Below are 14,919 nucleotides of genomic sequence, written 5' to 3'. Positions count from 1 at the left end.
AAGTCATCATTTTTTTAATATTTACTGCAACCTGTCTGTCAAGCTAAAAACATGAACTTGAGAAGCACTTAATGCTGGCTGTCTGGTGAGTGCTGTGCTTTCAGCTAGACAGGGTCTTTTTAAAAAAGCTTATTTATTTTTTAATACAAGGTGCTTGGCACCCAACTGACAGCTGCACAGTGAGACAGTCTCAAACCAGTGAATGAGCAGATGAATTAATGAACGATTGAATGAATGAATGAGTGAGTGACAACTTTGACCACCTGAGTTTGGTCCTTGAAACTCATGTAAAAGTGTAGAGGAAAGACGCTCTGGTGTTCACCTGTGCACCTCGGCATGAGCACACACCCACACGCACTAAATAATAGTCGTAACAATAAATGATGATAAAGGTTTTTTTAAAGAATGTTTTATTTAGGATAATTCTAGTCAAGACAGAGCAACAAAAAGAGTCCTTTGTTAACGACGGGGGCCTTTTAAGCTGTGCTTGATAAAAACAGGATACGGGGCTGGGAGATAGCTCAGTGGGGAAAGTGTGAGGACCTGAGTTTGAATCCCCAGATCCCGCATACAGCTGGATATAGCATCATATGTGTAACCCAGAAGGACCACAGTAAGCTGAGAGGTGGAGACAGGAGGCTCCCTGGGAGCTCGGGGCCATCTAATCTGGCATACGTGATAACGAACTCAGAGACTCTGTCTCAAACGAGGTGAAAAGCAAGAACTGTCACCCAAGGTTGTCCTCCCCCATCTCTCCCCCCCCCCCCACACACACACACGGGAAGGGGACGGGCAGGGAAGTGAGTCTTCATGTTGATTTTTTAAATGAGAACCAAGGAAAACCTAGATCCAGCTCAGCCACATAAGCCAGCCTGGGTATTCGAGTGAAGACTTGCTCAGTGCCCATGCACAGAAAGCCCATGGTGTAAGGACCAGGCCTGGCAGCTTTGCTATGGCAACACTTTGGTTCTGATGCCAGCCAGAGACTTACCGACTGTGGTACTGTCCTGAGATGGGATGGGAACCCTAGGGTGACCTTGCGGATGTCCAGAGCTGCTGGACAGTGGCTCCTGGGTAACTGGCAGCCCCCAACCCAGCTCTGATGGACGTGCTCGCCCGACTCACTGCACAGCTCTCTGCCGCCTCTCATACCTGACAACCCAGACTCCAGGAGTTTCAGCTTAAGAGTTGGTTTTGTATTGGTGTAAGGATTCTTCCTACCTGAAAGTGCCACATTTGTGGAGTGTTAAAAATGTCAGTATCTTCTGGGTCTAAACTGTGGAAATGGCGGAAGGGGCTCGCAGGTGCCGGCTGTTTGCACTGGCCTCGCCTGGCCAGCTCTGGCCCAGGAGATGATCCTACCTCGTAGTCTCAGAGCCTCATCGTCTCCCTTTTCCGTTTGCTCATTCATCCTCTCTAGCCGGTCGCACCTTGGGTTACCCAGACTGTAAACCGACTGTTCTGTGGTAGAGGCACTACGGCCCCTCCCAGGAGGCAACAGGAAGTTCTGCTGCCTTCGCCCAGCTCTGCCTTGCTTTATTTTATGTAAAGATGCATGTCACTGGCTTTCTAGAGCCTTTCACTATGGGGTGTAAAATGTGCTATGAGAGATGGTGATGAGAGAGGAAGAGAAGAGAGAAGGGCGAAGGGGACTGAGAAAGAACAGAGCGCCCAGAGAGCATATGGCAGGAACGGCCGTGTTATATAGGAAAGAAGCTGGGGTAGGGATGTGAAGCCTGTCATGTAGGTACCATAGCCATTCGTCCTGGGTTTCTCCTAGACCTGGCATCGAAGCCTTTCTGCTTCTGATAAGAGGTGACATAATACCTGCCCCTAGAGGCATTGCAGGCGTGACTGCTGTGTCACATGTGTGTCAGTAGGTGGCAGAGACACTATGTCTAAGCTCAGTGTTCTGACCTATGAACGTCTGAATGATTAATAGCCTACCCACCCTGATAAAAGCAAGCCTGAGACCACCACCAGTCTGGGACCTTGCAGACCTGGAGGAGCCCCCAGCATGGGAAACAAGCCAGGGACTAGAAAAATCTCACCTGGGACCATAGGCCCTGGGCAGGAGTGAAACAGACACCCTTCCGTGGGGTCACTTTGCTGAGCAGGTCTGAGGGTGCAAACCATGCCCAGGGTGACCCCTGCCTGGCACCATGATACATGAGTGGTCTGAGACCTCTCCTGAGAGGACCCCAGGCACTCAGAGACCCCGGGTGCCACTAAGAGGAGCAAGTAAGAGGTGGAGAACTGGAAGAAAGAAACAGAAGGATGTGGACACATGAAGAGGCAGAGCTGGAGACTCCGGGTCGTGAGGAACAGCCCGATGTGTGCAGCCGTGATGCCACCTGGGACTGTGGGGTTCGGGCCTGTGCTGCTTCTGGGACCATGTCTGCAGCAGCAGGGGTCTGTTACCACCAAGGGCCAGGCGGACATTCCTGATCTGGGCTGCCACAAGAGCATGGGGATGTCTGAAGGCTGTGCAGAACTGGCTCCGCCCCTCACCTGGGAATCATGGGAGGGTGGCCCTGCTCCTAGCTAGCTGCAGTACTCAGGACGGCAAACCCTACACACTGCCCGAGTTTTTCCGGTGAGCTTGGGATCCCTCCCCACTCACACCAGCACTGGAGTCCTGACCCTGGGGTCACGAGAGCAGGAGAGCTGTCCCTGCCCCTCACCAGCTGCAACACTCAGGAGAGCAGGCCCTGCACCTTGCCTGGGCCATAGGGTGGCGCTGGCACTGGTTTTGGGTTGCTGGTGAGCCAGTCCTGAGTGTAAGTGTGGGAGAGCTGGCAAACTGACCAGCTCAGACACCTCTCCGCCAAATCCAGGGTTTGAATTGGCTCTGAACCTGAACGTCTACTCCACTGATGAACTGCTGGAACACCGGAAGGGGCGGGTCCAACAGATCCAAAACTACAGGATCCCACGACACAGGCAATAACAGGGTATCTGAGAGGAAACCCTATGAGGATCCAGTATTGATAGCGTAGCAGAAGCCAGAGGCCTGCACCAGACCAACAAGTCATTGCAATAAACATTGCAAATAAAGCGATGTGGACAAATGTGTATTCTGTGGGACACTGTGACACACTGAAGCTTCCAAGAGGGTAGAAGGTGGATATGAGGGAGGGGAGATTGGGTGTACAATGTGAATCCACGAAGAACCAATACAGTTTGAAAAATAAAAGGTGATGCCGTCCGTTCTACAACTGTCTCTTCACTGAAATTAGGGCGCCGCTGTCACTGTCAAGGTTCAGGAAGGCTCACGTGCTGGTCATATCCAGGGAGAGAGGGACAGACAGAGGGACATCTGTCTCACTGGCACCTTGGAGAAGTCTGGGGTGCAGGTGGGTCTGCAGCAGTCTGCACTCTTCCTTTGTAGAAGGTAAGTCGGCTTGGCTCTCCCAGCCTCAGGCACCCAGAAACGAGACTCACAGTCAATATACGTTTACAATACCGTGGCCACATAGCTAGGCTTTCTCTTATTAGACTTGAATTATCCACTTATTCTAAACTACATTCTACCACTAGGTTGCTTACCTGTGCTAAGGCACCATGCACCCCTCTCCTCTCCTCTTCCTTGGTGAATCTCCTGTGCCTGGTTCTATCCCAGAATTCTTTCTGCCTCCAGGATGCCCCACCTTCTTTCTATTTTCTTCTTTCCTATAGGCCATAGTTTTTTCATTGACAGGTAATGTATCCATACATCATCACAGATATTCTCTCTGCTTTCTGTTGATTGGAAATCTGCTAGGATGGATATAGACTAGGGACATATGGTAAAGTTAAGGAATTTATGGGGAAAATTTTTATCTTGGGTGTACATACTTGTGGGTATGGAAGTAGTCCCAAGTCAAGGAGAGGGGGGGAGGGAGAGAGACAGAGAGAGACACAGAGAGACAGAGACCAAGAGGCAGAGATCCCATTCTCAGCAGTAGGCAGGGAAAATTAGGCTGTGGATTGACAGACATATTTATCTGGAGTCTATTTAACAGGTGAATTCACATAGTGGACACCCCCAAGCTTACATAAATTTTTAAAGTTTACATAATAGATAGAAGTTTTAGATATCTTAGCATTACCACTGCTCATAATCTGTACTGAAAATCCTCATTGTAAACAACTGAAGTAGATTCATGCCTTCAATTCAGAGCAAATGCTGTGGCTTTGGGTTAAACCATAAATACTCTTTCCTCTGTCCAGAGGGATGGAGATAATAGATAGATAGATGATAGATAGGTGATAGATAGATAGATGATAGATTCATTGTTAGGTAGGATGAAGATATTTTCAGCACAATAAGAAGCATTTTAAGTATATACTTAGAAGACAACCAAAGAAAATTTAAAATTGAACTTGTGACTGTGGTAACAGTAGCCATTTCTTTACCAGGACTTGATTTATAGCTTGTCCAAACTCTGTTGATTAATGTTAAAACTCTGAACTTTTGAAATCTTAATGTAACAGTAACAGAGAGGGAAAGAAATCTGAAATACATTTCGTTTTCATATACCTTCAATCTCTTTCTTAGACCCTCACAATGTAAGTGTTCGCATCCTCAGACCTAAGAATACAAACTTGCATTTGATATATTAAATTACTTTCTTAGACTCTCGTGACTTACATAAATTTTAACCCTTTTTTCACTTAATCATGTACCATGAGACACAAATTGGTTGATTACAAAGAACGGTTATGCAAAACAAGTTTCTATAAATAAAAGAATAGTAAAAAGCTACATTGAAACCTGTTTTGTGAGTTTATCTCTTTCAGTGTAAAACCTGTCAGCAAGGTAAACTGTATGTCTGTCAATCCACAGCCTGTGGATGTCTGTGTTTGCCTTTGTCAGCAGGAGACCCAGTGTCTCTAGAGAGTGGGGCCTGATTTTCATATGAAATGAACATCGCTGGCCACAGCCTTAGGGGAGAAGCTGCCAAACTGGCACTATAGTTAGCTGTCAACCTCATCAGAGGCCTGAGAAGGATTACTAGAGCAAGAAGTATAATCCAAATGGTCTCTGTATCAACGAAAATGACTGACTTACTGCCACCTGGACTCTTACATAGACTCCCATAGTCTTGATGGCTCCCTAGGGTACAAAGGTCATAGGTCTTCAGCTGTCACCCAGGAGAGCATTACATTTTCAGCTGCTGTGCTAGGCAGTATTAGCCTTTAGCTGCCAGACCCAGAAGGGTTGAGATTTTCCTATGGTGAAGGAACTTGTGGAAATTGACCTAGCTAATGAGGAGCAGGAGGGCAGTCAGCCCAACAGTGTCCACACTTTTGGCAAGGCCTGGAGGTGGCCAAGGCATGAAGCAGTCCTTTGCCCAGAGGTTAGCATTACCACAATGCAGAGGAAGTCATTTGTGCCCACCAATTTCTCTGTAGACTTCAGGGTGATGCTAGGTTCTAGTACTTCTGTCTATCATGAGAAGATTTTTCATTAAACACTTTAAATGGTGTGTTCAGCAGACCCCTGAAGAGTTTAAAGATCATCCATCTATTAAGTATACTTTACTTTAAACTAACTTTGTTTTTAATTACTTGCTTTAGGCTTAAATTGAAAACAAACCCAGAAGACTAAATATAAAGCTTGCCACTATAAATGAATTATGATGGGGCAGTGGACCATGCTACCAGACAGAAGAACTGATAAGGTATTAGCGAAAGTTTAGAACCCCAAACTCATAATTAAGAAAGGCAGGAGTTCACTAGCTCCTGACCAATTTCCTGTCCTGGATCACATGACCATGACACCCAACTAAGAGGATTGTGACAGCTGATCACACAGCATAGAAACCCAGAGTTCTCCATAGTAATGAAGTGTCTAGATAAACCCTCAACAGGTTAACTAACAAGCTTCCCGTCCTGCTCATCCCCTTCAGCAAAAAGTATTTGATCTTTGGTTCATCGTGAGTAAGTCATATGCATCCTTTTCTGTTATGAATAAACAGTTTGGACAAGCAAGAACTGTCTCTTTCATCAAGGACTACGTAGGAGGAGGCCCTCCCACAAAAAGCCTCTCCACACTCCTAGCACTCACCCTGAGCTAAGTCATCTATCTCATCCTGGGCTCACCACAGGCTCCAAAGGCCCCATTCTCAACTCTTTGAGGTTCCCAGAGGTGTCTGGGTGCCTAGGAGTTTGAAAATCACAGCCTTTATCCCAAATTATGCTGTTTCTCACCCAGAGAAACACAGGCTGGGGTTTCTATCTTAGGATGCACTATTTGTCCCTTGAGCAGTGTGGTGGTGACCCAAGAGCCATCACCCCAACAGGGATAAAGAACATAGCTTAACATCTCTGTTTCACCTCCCTGAGTAGCGGTGTTCAGACACCCCAGCAGGGAGGCAGAAACACAACCACAAATTACATTTGTATTTAGCATGTATAAGAGCATAGTTCTGAGCCCATTAAAGAATTTGATCATTTATCATATACATGACAACTAATTGCATGTCTTAATTATCTTTAAGAGTTTATAACAAGGTAGTAGCTTTAATATGATTAGGATTTCAAAGTTTTATTCCTGTTAAGTTTGGACCTCAAAGATTGGGATAGAAGATTTAATTGAGCCTTTCCAGCCCAGATAGAGGGCTGGGTGACTGCCATCAAGACTCAGGACCCACCCACAGATGGCTGAGCCCCTGAACAGCCCCACAACAACTCTCCCATCTGAGCCCATGGAGACAGAATGGAGTCACTGCCATCAGAACTCACTGTCTACCTGCAAAGAGCCAAACACCCAGAAGCAATCTCCTTCCGGAGCCCACGGGTCTTGAAACCCACAGGAGAGACAAGCTCCAGTCAGGGACAACAAGATCACCTAACATCACAGATAACAAGATGGCAAGAGAAAAGCACAAGAACCTAAGCAATGGAAACCAAGACAACCTGGCAACATCAGAACCGATCTCCCACCACAGCAAGTAATAGATTGCCAAACACAACAGAAAAACAAGACGTAGACTTGAAATCATACTTCATGGTGATGATGGAGATCTTTGAGAAGCACATGAATAACTCTCTTAAACAATTACAGAAGAACACACATAAACAAATAGAAGCCCTAAAAGAGAAAACACAAAAGTCACTCAAAGAACTACAGGAAACACAACCAAACAGGTGAAGGACTTGAAAACGGAAATAGAAACAATAAAGAAATTACAAAATGGGACAACCCTGGAAATAGAAAACCTAAGAAAAAAATGAGGAGTCATAGATGCAGGCATCACCAACAGACTACAAGAGATGGAAGAGAGGATCTCAGGGGCAGAAGACAACATAGAAAACATTGACACAACAGTCAGAGAAAATGCAAAAACCAAAAAGCCCTTAACCAAAAAGCCCCTAACCCAAAACTTCCAGGAGATCTAGGACACAATAAGAAGACCAAACCTAAGGATAATAGGTGTAGAAGAGGGCAAAGACTCCCAAATAAAAGGAACAGTAAATATCTTCAACAAAATCATGGAAGAAAACTTCCCTACCCTTAAGAACGAGATGACCATGAATATACAAAAAGCCTACAGAACTCCAAATAGATTGGACCAGAAAAGAAACTTGTCCCAACACATAATAGTCAAAACACCAAATGTTTAAAACAAAGAAAGAATCCTAAAGTTGTAAGGGAAAAAGGACAAGTAACATATAAAGGCAGACCAATAAGAATTACACCAGACTTCTCAACAGAGACTATGAAAGCTAGAAGATCCTAGACAGACGTCATACAGACCCTAAGAGAACACAAATTCCAGCCCAGGTTACTATATCCAGCAAAACTCTCAATTACTATAGATGGAGAAACCAAGATATTCCAGAACAAAAGCAAATTTACACAATATCTGTCCACAAATTTAGCCCTACAAAGGATAATAGATGGAAAAAATCAACACAAGAAAGGAAACTACACCCAAGGAAAAGCAAAATAATGATAATGCAAGAAAACTAAAAGAAGAAAATCACATAAACATAAGTCTACCACTAACAACAAAAATAACAGAAAACAACAATCACTATTCCTTAATATCTCTTAACATCAATGAATTCAATTTCCCAATAAAAATACATAGGCTATCAGACTAGATACATAAACAGGATCTAATATGTTGCTGTATACAGAAAACTCTTATCAGAGACAAAGACAGACACTACCTCAGAGTAAAAGGCTGGGAAAAAGCCTTCCAAGCAAATGGTCCCAGAAAACAAGCTGGAGTAGCTATTCTAACATAGAATAAAATACATTTTCAACCAAAAGTATATATTGCACCACACACAATAATAGTGGGAGACTTCAACACCCCACTCTCATTAATGGACAGATTATGGAAGCAGAAACTGAACAGAGACACATCGAAACTAGCAGAGGTTATGAATCAGTTGCAATTAACAGACATCTACAGAACATTTCATCCTAAAAAAGGAAAGAATATACATTCTTCTCAGCACCTCATGGTACCTTCTCCAAAATTGACCATATAGTCGGTCACAAAATAGGCCTCAACAGATATAGGAAGATCAAAATACTCCTATGCACCATATCAGATCACCATGGACTAAAGCAGGTCTTTAATAACAAAAACAACATAAAGCTCACATACACATGGAAGCTGAACAATGCTCTACTCAATGGTCAAGGAAGAAATAAAGAAAGAAATTAAGGACTTTTTAGAATTTATTAAAAATGAAAGCACAACATACTCAAACTCGTGGGATGCAATGAACGCAGTACTAAGAGAAAAATTCATAGCTCTGAGTACCTCCATTAAAAAACTGGAGAGAGCATACACTAGCAGCTTGACAGCACACTTGAAAGCTCTAGAACAAAAAGAAGCAGATACACCCAAGAGGAGTAGACAGCAGGACATAATCTAACTCAGAGCTGAAATCAACCAAGTAGAAACAAAAAGAACTATACAAAGAATCAACAAAACAAAGAGATATTTCTTTGAGAATATCCACAAGATCAATAAACCCTTAGCCAGACTAACTAGAGGACCCAGAGAAAGTATCCAAATTAATAAAATCAGAAATGAAAGGGGAGACATAACAGAAACCGAGGAAATTCTAGAAATCATCTGATCCTACCACAAAAGCCTAGACTCAACAAAACTGGCAAATCTAGAGGAAATAGACAAATTTATAGACAGATACCAGGTACCAAGTTAAATCAGGATCAGATAAACCATCTAAACTGTCCTGTAACACCTAAAGAAATAGAAGCAGGCTTCGGCCATGAGGCTTCAGCCTCAAGTCCGGCCGAAGTCATACTGCAGCTTTAACTAACTTGTCTTTTTCTTTCAATCCTCACTCCGGCTCTGGGTGGACCTGGCACGCTGGATTCAGTGAAGGACACAGCGGGAAGGAAGCACGTGCAGAGAAGTTGGGGCCAGCGGATGCTGCAAGAGCATGCTAGCTGCCCGAGTGATTGGTGAGACGTGCTGATGCTGAGACAGAATCATGCTGACCTGTGAGCTTCCTGAGTGCCCTGACAATGGTGACCAAGAAGCTGCATTGGACAGATGTTCCTGACCCACCTTCGCTTGCCTTTAACCCAGATTGGACAAGCTGCTTTACTTCAAGCTTTTAAACCTTGTGGGACAGAGAACGTGGGGACTGTGGAAACTGACTTAGAAAAATTAGTCAATTAGAACAGAAGTTGTAACGACTTTTCTCTTAACTTTAATGTGAACAGTTATTCTGATTCAAGCATGGACTGGTTTAGAAATCAATCCAATATTGGAAATAGTCTTTGTTGGGACAACAGATTCTGGACATTTTTAAAGACATTTAAAAATTCATAATTGCCTTGTGAAGCTACATTTACAGTAGATAAAATTGGGACAAGATCTGGACTTTGAATGTTAGGACTGTAAGGAAAAGATGACGGGGCACCAATGAAAGGAAAAGTCACAGGGCACCAATGTTGTGAAAGGATAACGATCCGAGTCACGGCACCAATGTTAGGGGAAGGATGAAGAGAGTGGGGGGCATATGGCCCATGGAGGTGCGGCGAGGCCTGAGGGCAAGGGAGATGCCTCTGAGGGGTCCATGTTGGGAATCCCTTCCCTGAGGGACCAGCCACACAACAGTATAGTACGGAATAGAGTTTATTCAGGTCATGGGAGAGTTAAGAGGGTGGTAGAGGCAGAGAGAGAGAAGTAGAGGAGTAGAGGCCGGCCATGAGCACGTGGGAGAGAGGGGGGAAGGGAAATGGGAGAGCAAGGCTGCAAGAGCACAAGGGCAGGAGAGGCCAAGAGAGAGAGAGGAGGGGTCAAGCAGCTCCTTTTATAGTGTCAGGTCACTGGGGCGGAGCATACCTGGCCACTGCTGGGTAATTGAGGGGTGGGGTATACCTGGCTGTTGCTAGGTAACTGAGGGGTGGGGTTTACAGAATCCCAACAAGGACATATATTTAAACTCCTAATCTTTTATTATTTGGTAATGTTAAAAATTACTTATGTTTCTTTATTGATACTTATTGTAAGTTGTATTGACTGCACACTTTCCAATTGTGTTAATGTTGAATTCTGACATGTTTATAATGATGGTTTATCAACCAGCTTTTGTTCTATTGCCAGTGAGTATTATAAGACCCTGATATTCTGAAAGAAGGTTTGCAGATACTAGAAGTTAGTCAGGCTTTATAAAGAAGCAAGAGGGTATTGGGTTTGATTATTGCAGACATAGTAGCTTTAACTGTATTGATAGCTAGTATTATCTGTTTTTACTATTGCCTTGACAAAAGTTAAAACAGCTACTTTTGTTAATAATTTAGCAAAAATGTTACTAATGTTTTAAATATTCTAGAAGATTTAGGTAGGCATTTAGAACAATGGATTGATATTCTTTATGTTATTCAAGTTATTAGAGAAGTGTTTCAAAGTTTAAAAGTAAAAAGCCATTTCCAGAGTCATGCTAAAAGTACCAATGGATTTGTGTTACTTCTAAGCTTTACAATGATAGCCATTATAAATGGGAGAAGATTCAAGGTATTTGGCATAGTTCTAATACCTCTCTAGATGTTTTAGCCTTACACACTGAGATTATTAATCTAAAGAATGCTGCCCCACTGAGCTTCTATGCTGCAGATGTTGCTGATAAATTTATTCATGGCCTGAGGTCAGTGTTTCCTTCTTGGTCCAGCTTCAAGAATGGCATATATGGCCTGATCCTGCTAGCTTTTTTAGTCCTGGGAATACTTTTACTCCTGCCTGTTATGGCGAGGCTTGCCTTTATTTAGTCCCATCAACTCGTTGGCTGCCAGGGTGCATGGCTTGATGCTGAGTACAGACCCCCCCCACTTGGAATTATTAACAGGCTGTCAGTCAAGGATGGGCAACTTCTGAACAGTACCTTACTGACTCGAGCCAGAGTTGCACTGTTATTATATTCCATGTTAATTCAGAATGTTAATAGAGAATACTAATAGAAATGATACAATTCAAAAAAGTTCAGGTAACAGAAGTGTTTCTGTCAGATGACCTAAGACAGACACAGTCTTGTGTATATAATTAAAAAGGGGGAGATGTGGAGAGTGCTTTTGGCACCTCTGAACAGTTGATGGCAGAGTAATATTAATATTATCCTAGGACATTTTGGGGCTACCCAAGGCAGGAATCTGGCTTCTGTGCTACGCCCTGTAAGGGCTATTATCAAGCACATCTACATCTGAAGTTCGGGGCAGGACTTTTAGAATGTGGCATAGGGAAGTACATTTGTATTTGTAGCTCCAGGCAGCATCCTTAGAAATGCAGCTCAGGGCAGGGTGGATTTCAGAATGAGGGCATGGCAGTATCCATTTTTGTCTCTGACCTCTTCACCTGACCTCCAGTAAGATGTTTACAGGATCTTTGGTTGTTATCTTGCTTGATCCCTGTCTCAGAATGGATGTTACCATTTTTGCATGTAATTAAAAATGATTTAAAGGGAGGACAAATAAAGCCAAGCTTCGCTTTGGCCATGAGGCTTCAGCTTCAAGTCCGGCCGAAGTCATATTGCAGCTTTAAAGAAAAAGAAAGAAAGAAAGAAAGAAAGAAAGAAAGAAAGAAAAAAAGAAATAGAAGCAGTCATCAAAAGCCTTCCAAGCAAAAAAAGAAAAAGAAAAAGAAAAAAGGATCATATGGGTTCAGTGTAGAATTCTATCAGACTTTCATAGAAGACCCAATACCAATACTTTTCAAACTATTCCACAAAACAGAAACAGAAGGAACACTACCCAACTGGTTCTTCAAAGCCACAATTATGCTCATTCCTAAATCACACAAAGACCTTACAAAGAAAGAAAACTTCAGACCAATTTCCCTCATGAATATCAATACAAAAATATCAAAATTCTTGCAAGCTGAATCCAAGAACACATCAAAACAATCATCCACCATGATCAAGTAGGCTTTATCCCAGTGATGCTGGGATGGTTCAATATATAGAAATCCATCAACGTAATTCACCATATAAACAAACCCAAGAAAAAAAAAACACATGATCATCTCACTAGATGCTGAGAAAGCATTAAAAAAAATTCAACACCCCTTCATGATAAAAGTCTTGAAAAGATCAGGAATCCAAAGCCTATACCTAAACATATTAAAAGCAATATACAGCAAACATGTAGCCAACAAGAGAAACTTGAAGCAATTCCACTAAAATCAGGGACTAGACACTCTCCCCCTACCTATTCAATACAGTACTAGAAATCCTGGCCAGAGCAATTAGACAAAAAAAAAAAAAAAAAAAAAAAAAAAAAAAAACCAAAGGGATACAAATCAGAAAGGAAGAAGTCAAAATATCACTATTTGCAGATGATATGATAGTACACTTAAGTGATCCTAAAAACTCCACCAGAGAACTTTTACAGCTGATAAACAACCTCAGCAAAGTGGCTGGATATAAAATTAACTCAAACAAATCAACTGCCTTCCTCTACTCAAAGGATAAACATGCTGAGAAAGAAATTATAGAATCAACACCCTTCATAATAGTCACAAAGAATTTAAAGTACCATGGGGTGACCCTAAACAAGCAAGTGAAAGATCTGTATGACAAGAACTTCAAGACTATGAAGAAGGAAATTGAAGAAGATCTCAGAAGATGGAGAGATCTCCCATGCTCATGGATTGGAAGGATCAACATTGTAATAATGGCTATCTTGCCAAAAGCAATCTACAAATTCAACGCATTCCCCATTAAAATTTCTACTCATTTTTTCATAGAGTTGGAAAGAGCAATTTTCAAATTCATCTGGAATAACAAAATACCTAGAATAGCAAAATCTATTCTCAACAATAAAAGAACTTCTGGGGGAACCACCATTTTTCTCAAGCTATATTACAAAGCAATTGTGGTAAAAAAAAAAAAAAAAAACCAAAACCACATGGTATTTGTACAGAGACAGGCAGGTATATCAATGAAACAGAACTGAAGACCCAGGAAGGAACCCATACACCTATGGTCACTTGATCTTTGACAAAGGAGCTAAAAACATTTTATGTAGAAAGGACAGCCTCTTCAACAAGTGATATTGGTAATCAGCATGCAGAAGAATGCAAATAGATCCTTTCTTATCTCCTTGTACAAAGCTCAAGTGCAAGTAGATCAAAGATCTTCACATAAAGCCAGGCACACTGAAACTATTAGAAGAGAAAGTGGGGAAGAACTTAGAACACATAGGCACAGGGGAAATTTTCCTAAACAGATCACTAATGGCTTATGCTCTAAGATCAAGAATCAACTAGTGGGACCTCATGAACTTGAAAAACTTATATAAGGCTAAGGACATAGTTAAGAAGACAAAAATCGCAACCAACAGATTGGGAAAGAATCTTTACCAATTCTACATCTGATAGAGGACTAGTATCCAATATGTACAAAGAGCTCAGGAAGCTAGACTATAGAAAAAATCAAATAATTGTATTTAAAAATGGGGTACAGAGCTAAACAGAGAATTCTCAACTGAGAAATATTGAAAGGCTAAGAAGCACCTAAAGAAATCTTCAACATCCTTAGTCATCAGGGAAATGCAAATCAAAACAACCCTGAGATTTCACCTAACATTAGTTAGAATGTCTAAGATAAAAAACTCAGGTGACAGTAGATGCTGGCGAGGAAGTGGAGAAAGAGGAACACTCCTCCACTGTTGGTGGGATTGCAAGCTGGTACAACCACAGTGGAAATCAGTCTGGCTGTCCCTCAGAAAAGTGAATATAGTGCTGCCTAAAAACCCAGCTATTCTACTCCTGGGCATATACCCCAAAGATGCTCCAACATATAACAAGGACACAAGCTCCACCATGTTTATAGCAGCCTTATTTATAATAGCCAGAAGCTGGAAAGAACCCAGCTGTTCTTCAACAGAGGAATGAATACAGAAAACGAGGTACATTTACACAATGAAGTACTACTCTGCTATTAGAAACAATAACTTTGTGAACTTACTGGGCAAATGGATGGAACTAGACACTATCATCCTGAGTGAGGTAACCAAGCCACAAAAGAACACACATGGTATGTACTCAGTGATAAGCAGATACTAGACCCCAAAATCTCTGAATACCCAAGAAACAATTCACAGACATCATGAAGGTCAAAAAGAAGGAAGGCTAGAATGTGGATGCCTCAGTCCTTCTTAGAAGGGAGAACAAAACACTCAGGAGAGGAAATACAAGGTCAGATAGAGGAGCAGGGATTGGAGAAAAGATCGTCCAGAGACTGCCTCACCTGGGGATCCATCCCATATGCAGCCACCAAACCCAAGCACTATTGCTGATGCCAAGAAGTGCTTCCTGGCAGGAACCAGATGTGGATGCCTCCTCAGAGGCTCTGTCAGTCATATAGATATAGCTGAGGATGCTTGCAGCTAACTATCGAACTGAACACAGGGACCCCAATGAAGGTGCTAAAGAAAAGACTGAA

The sequence above is a fragment of the Micromys minutus genome, assembly GCF_963924665.1.
Source record: "Micromys minutus genome assembly, chromosome: 31".
Classification (NCBI taxonomy): Eukaryota; Metazoa; Chordata; class Mammalia; order Rodentia; family Muridae; genus Micromys; species Micromys minutus.
Note: the sequence above shows the minus strand (reverse complement) of the source record.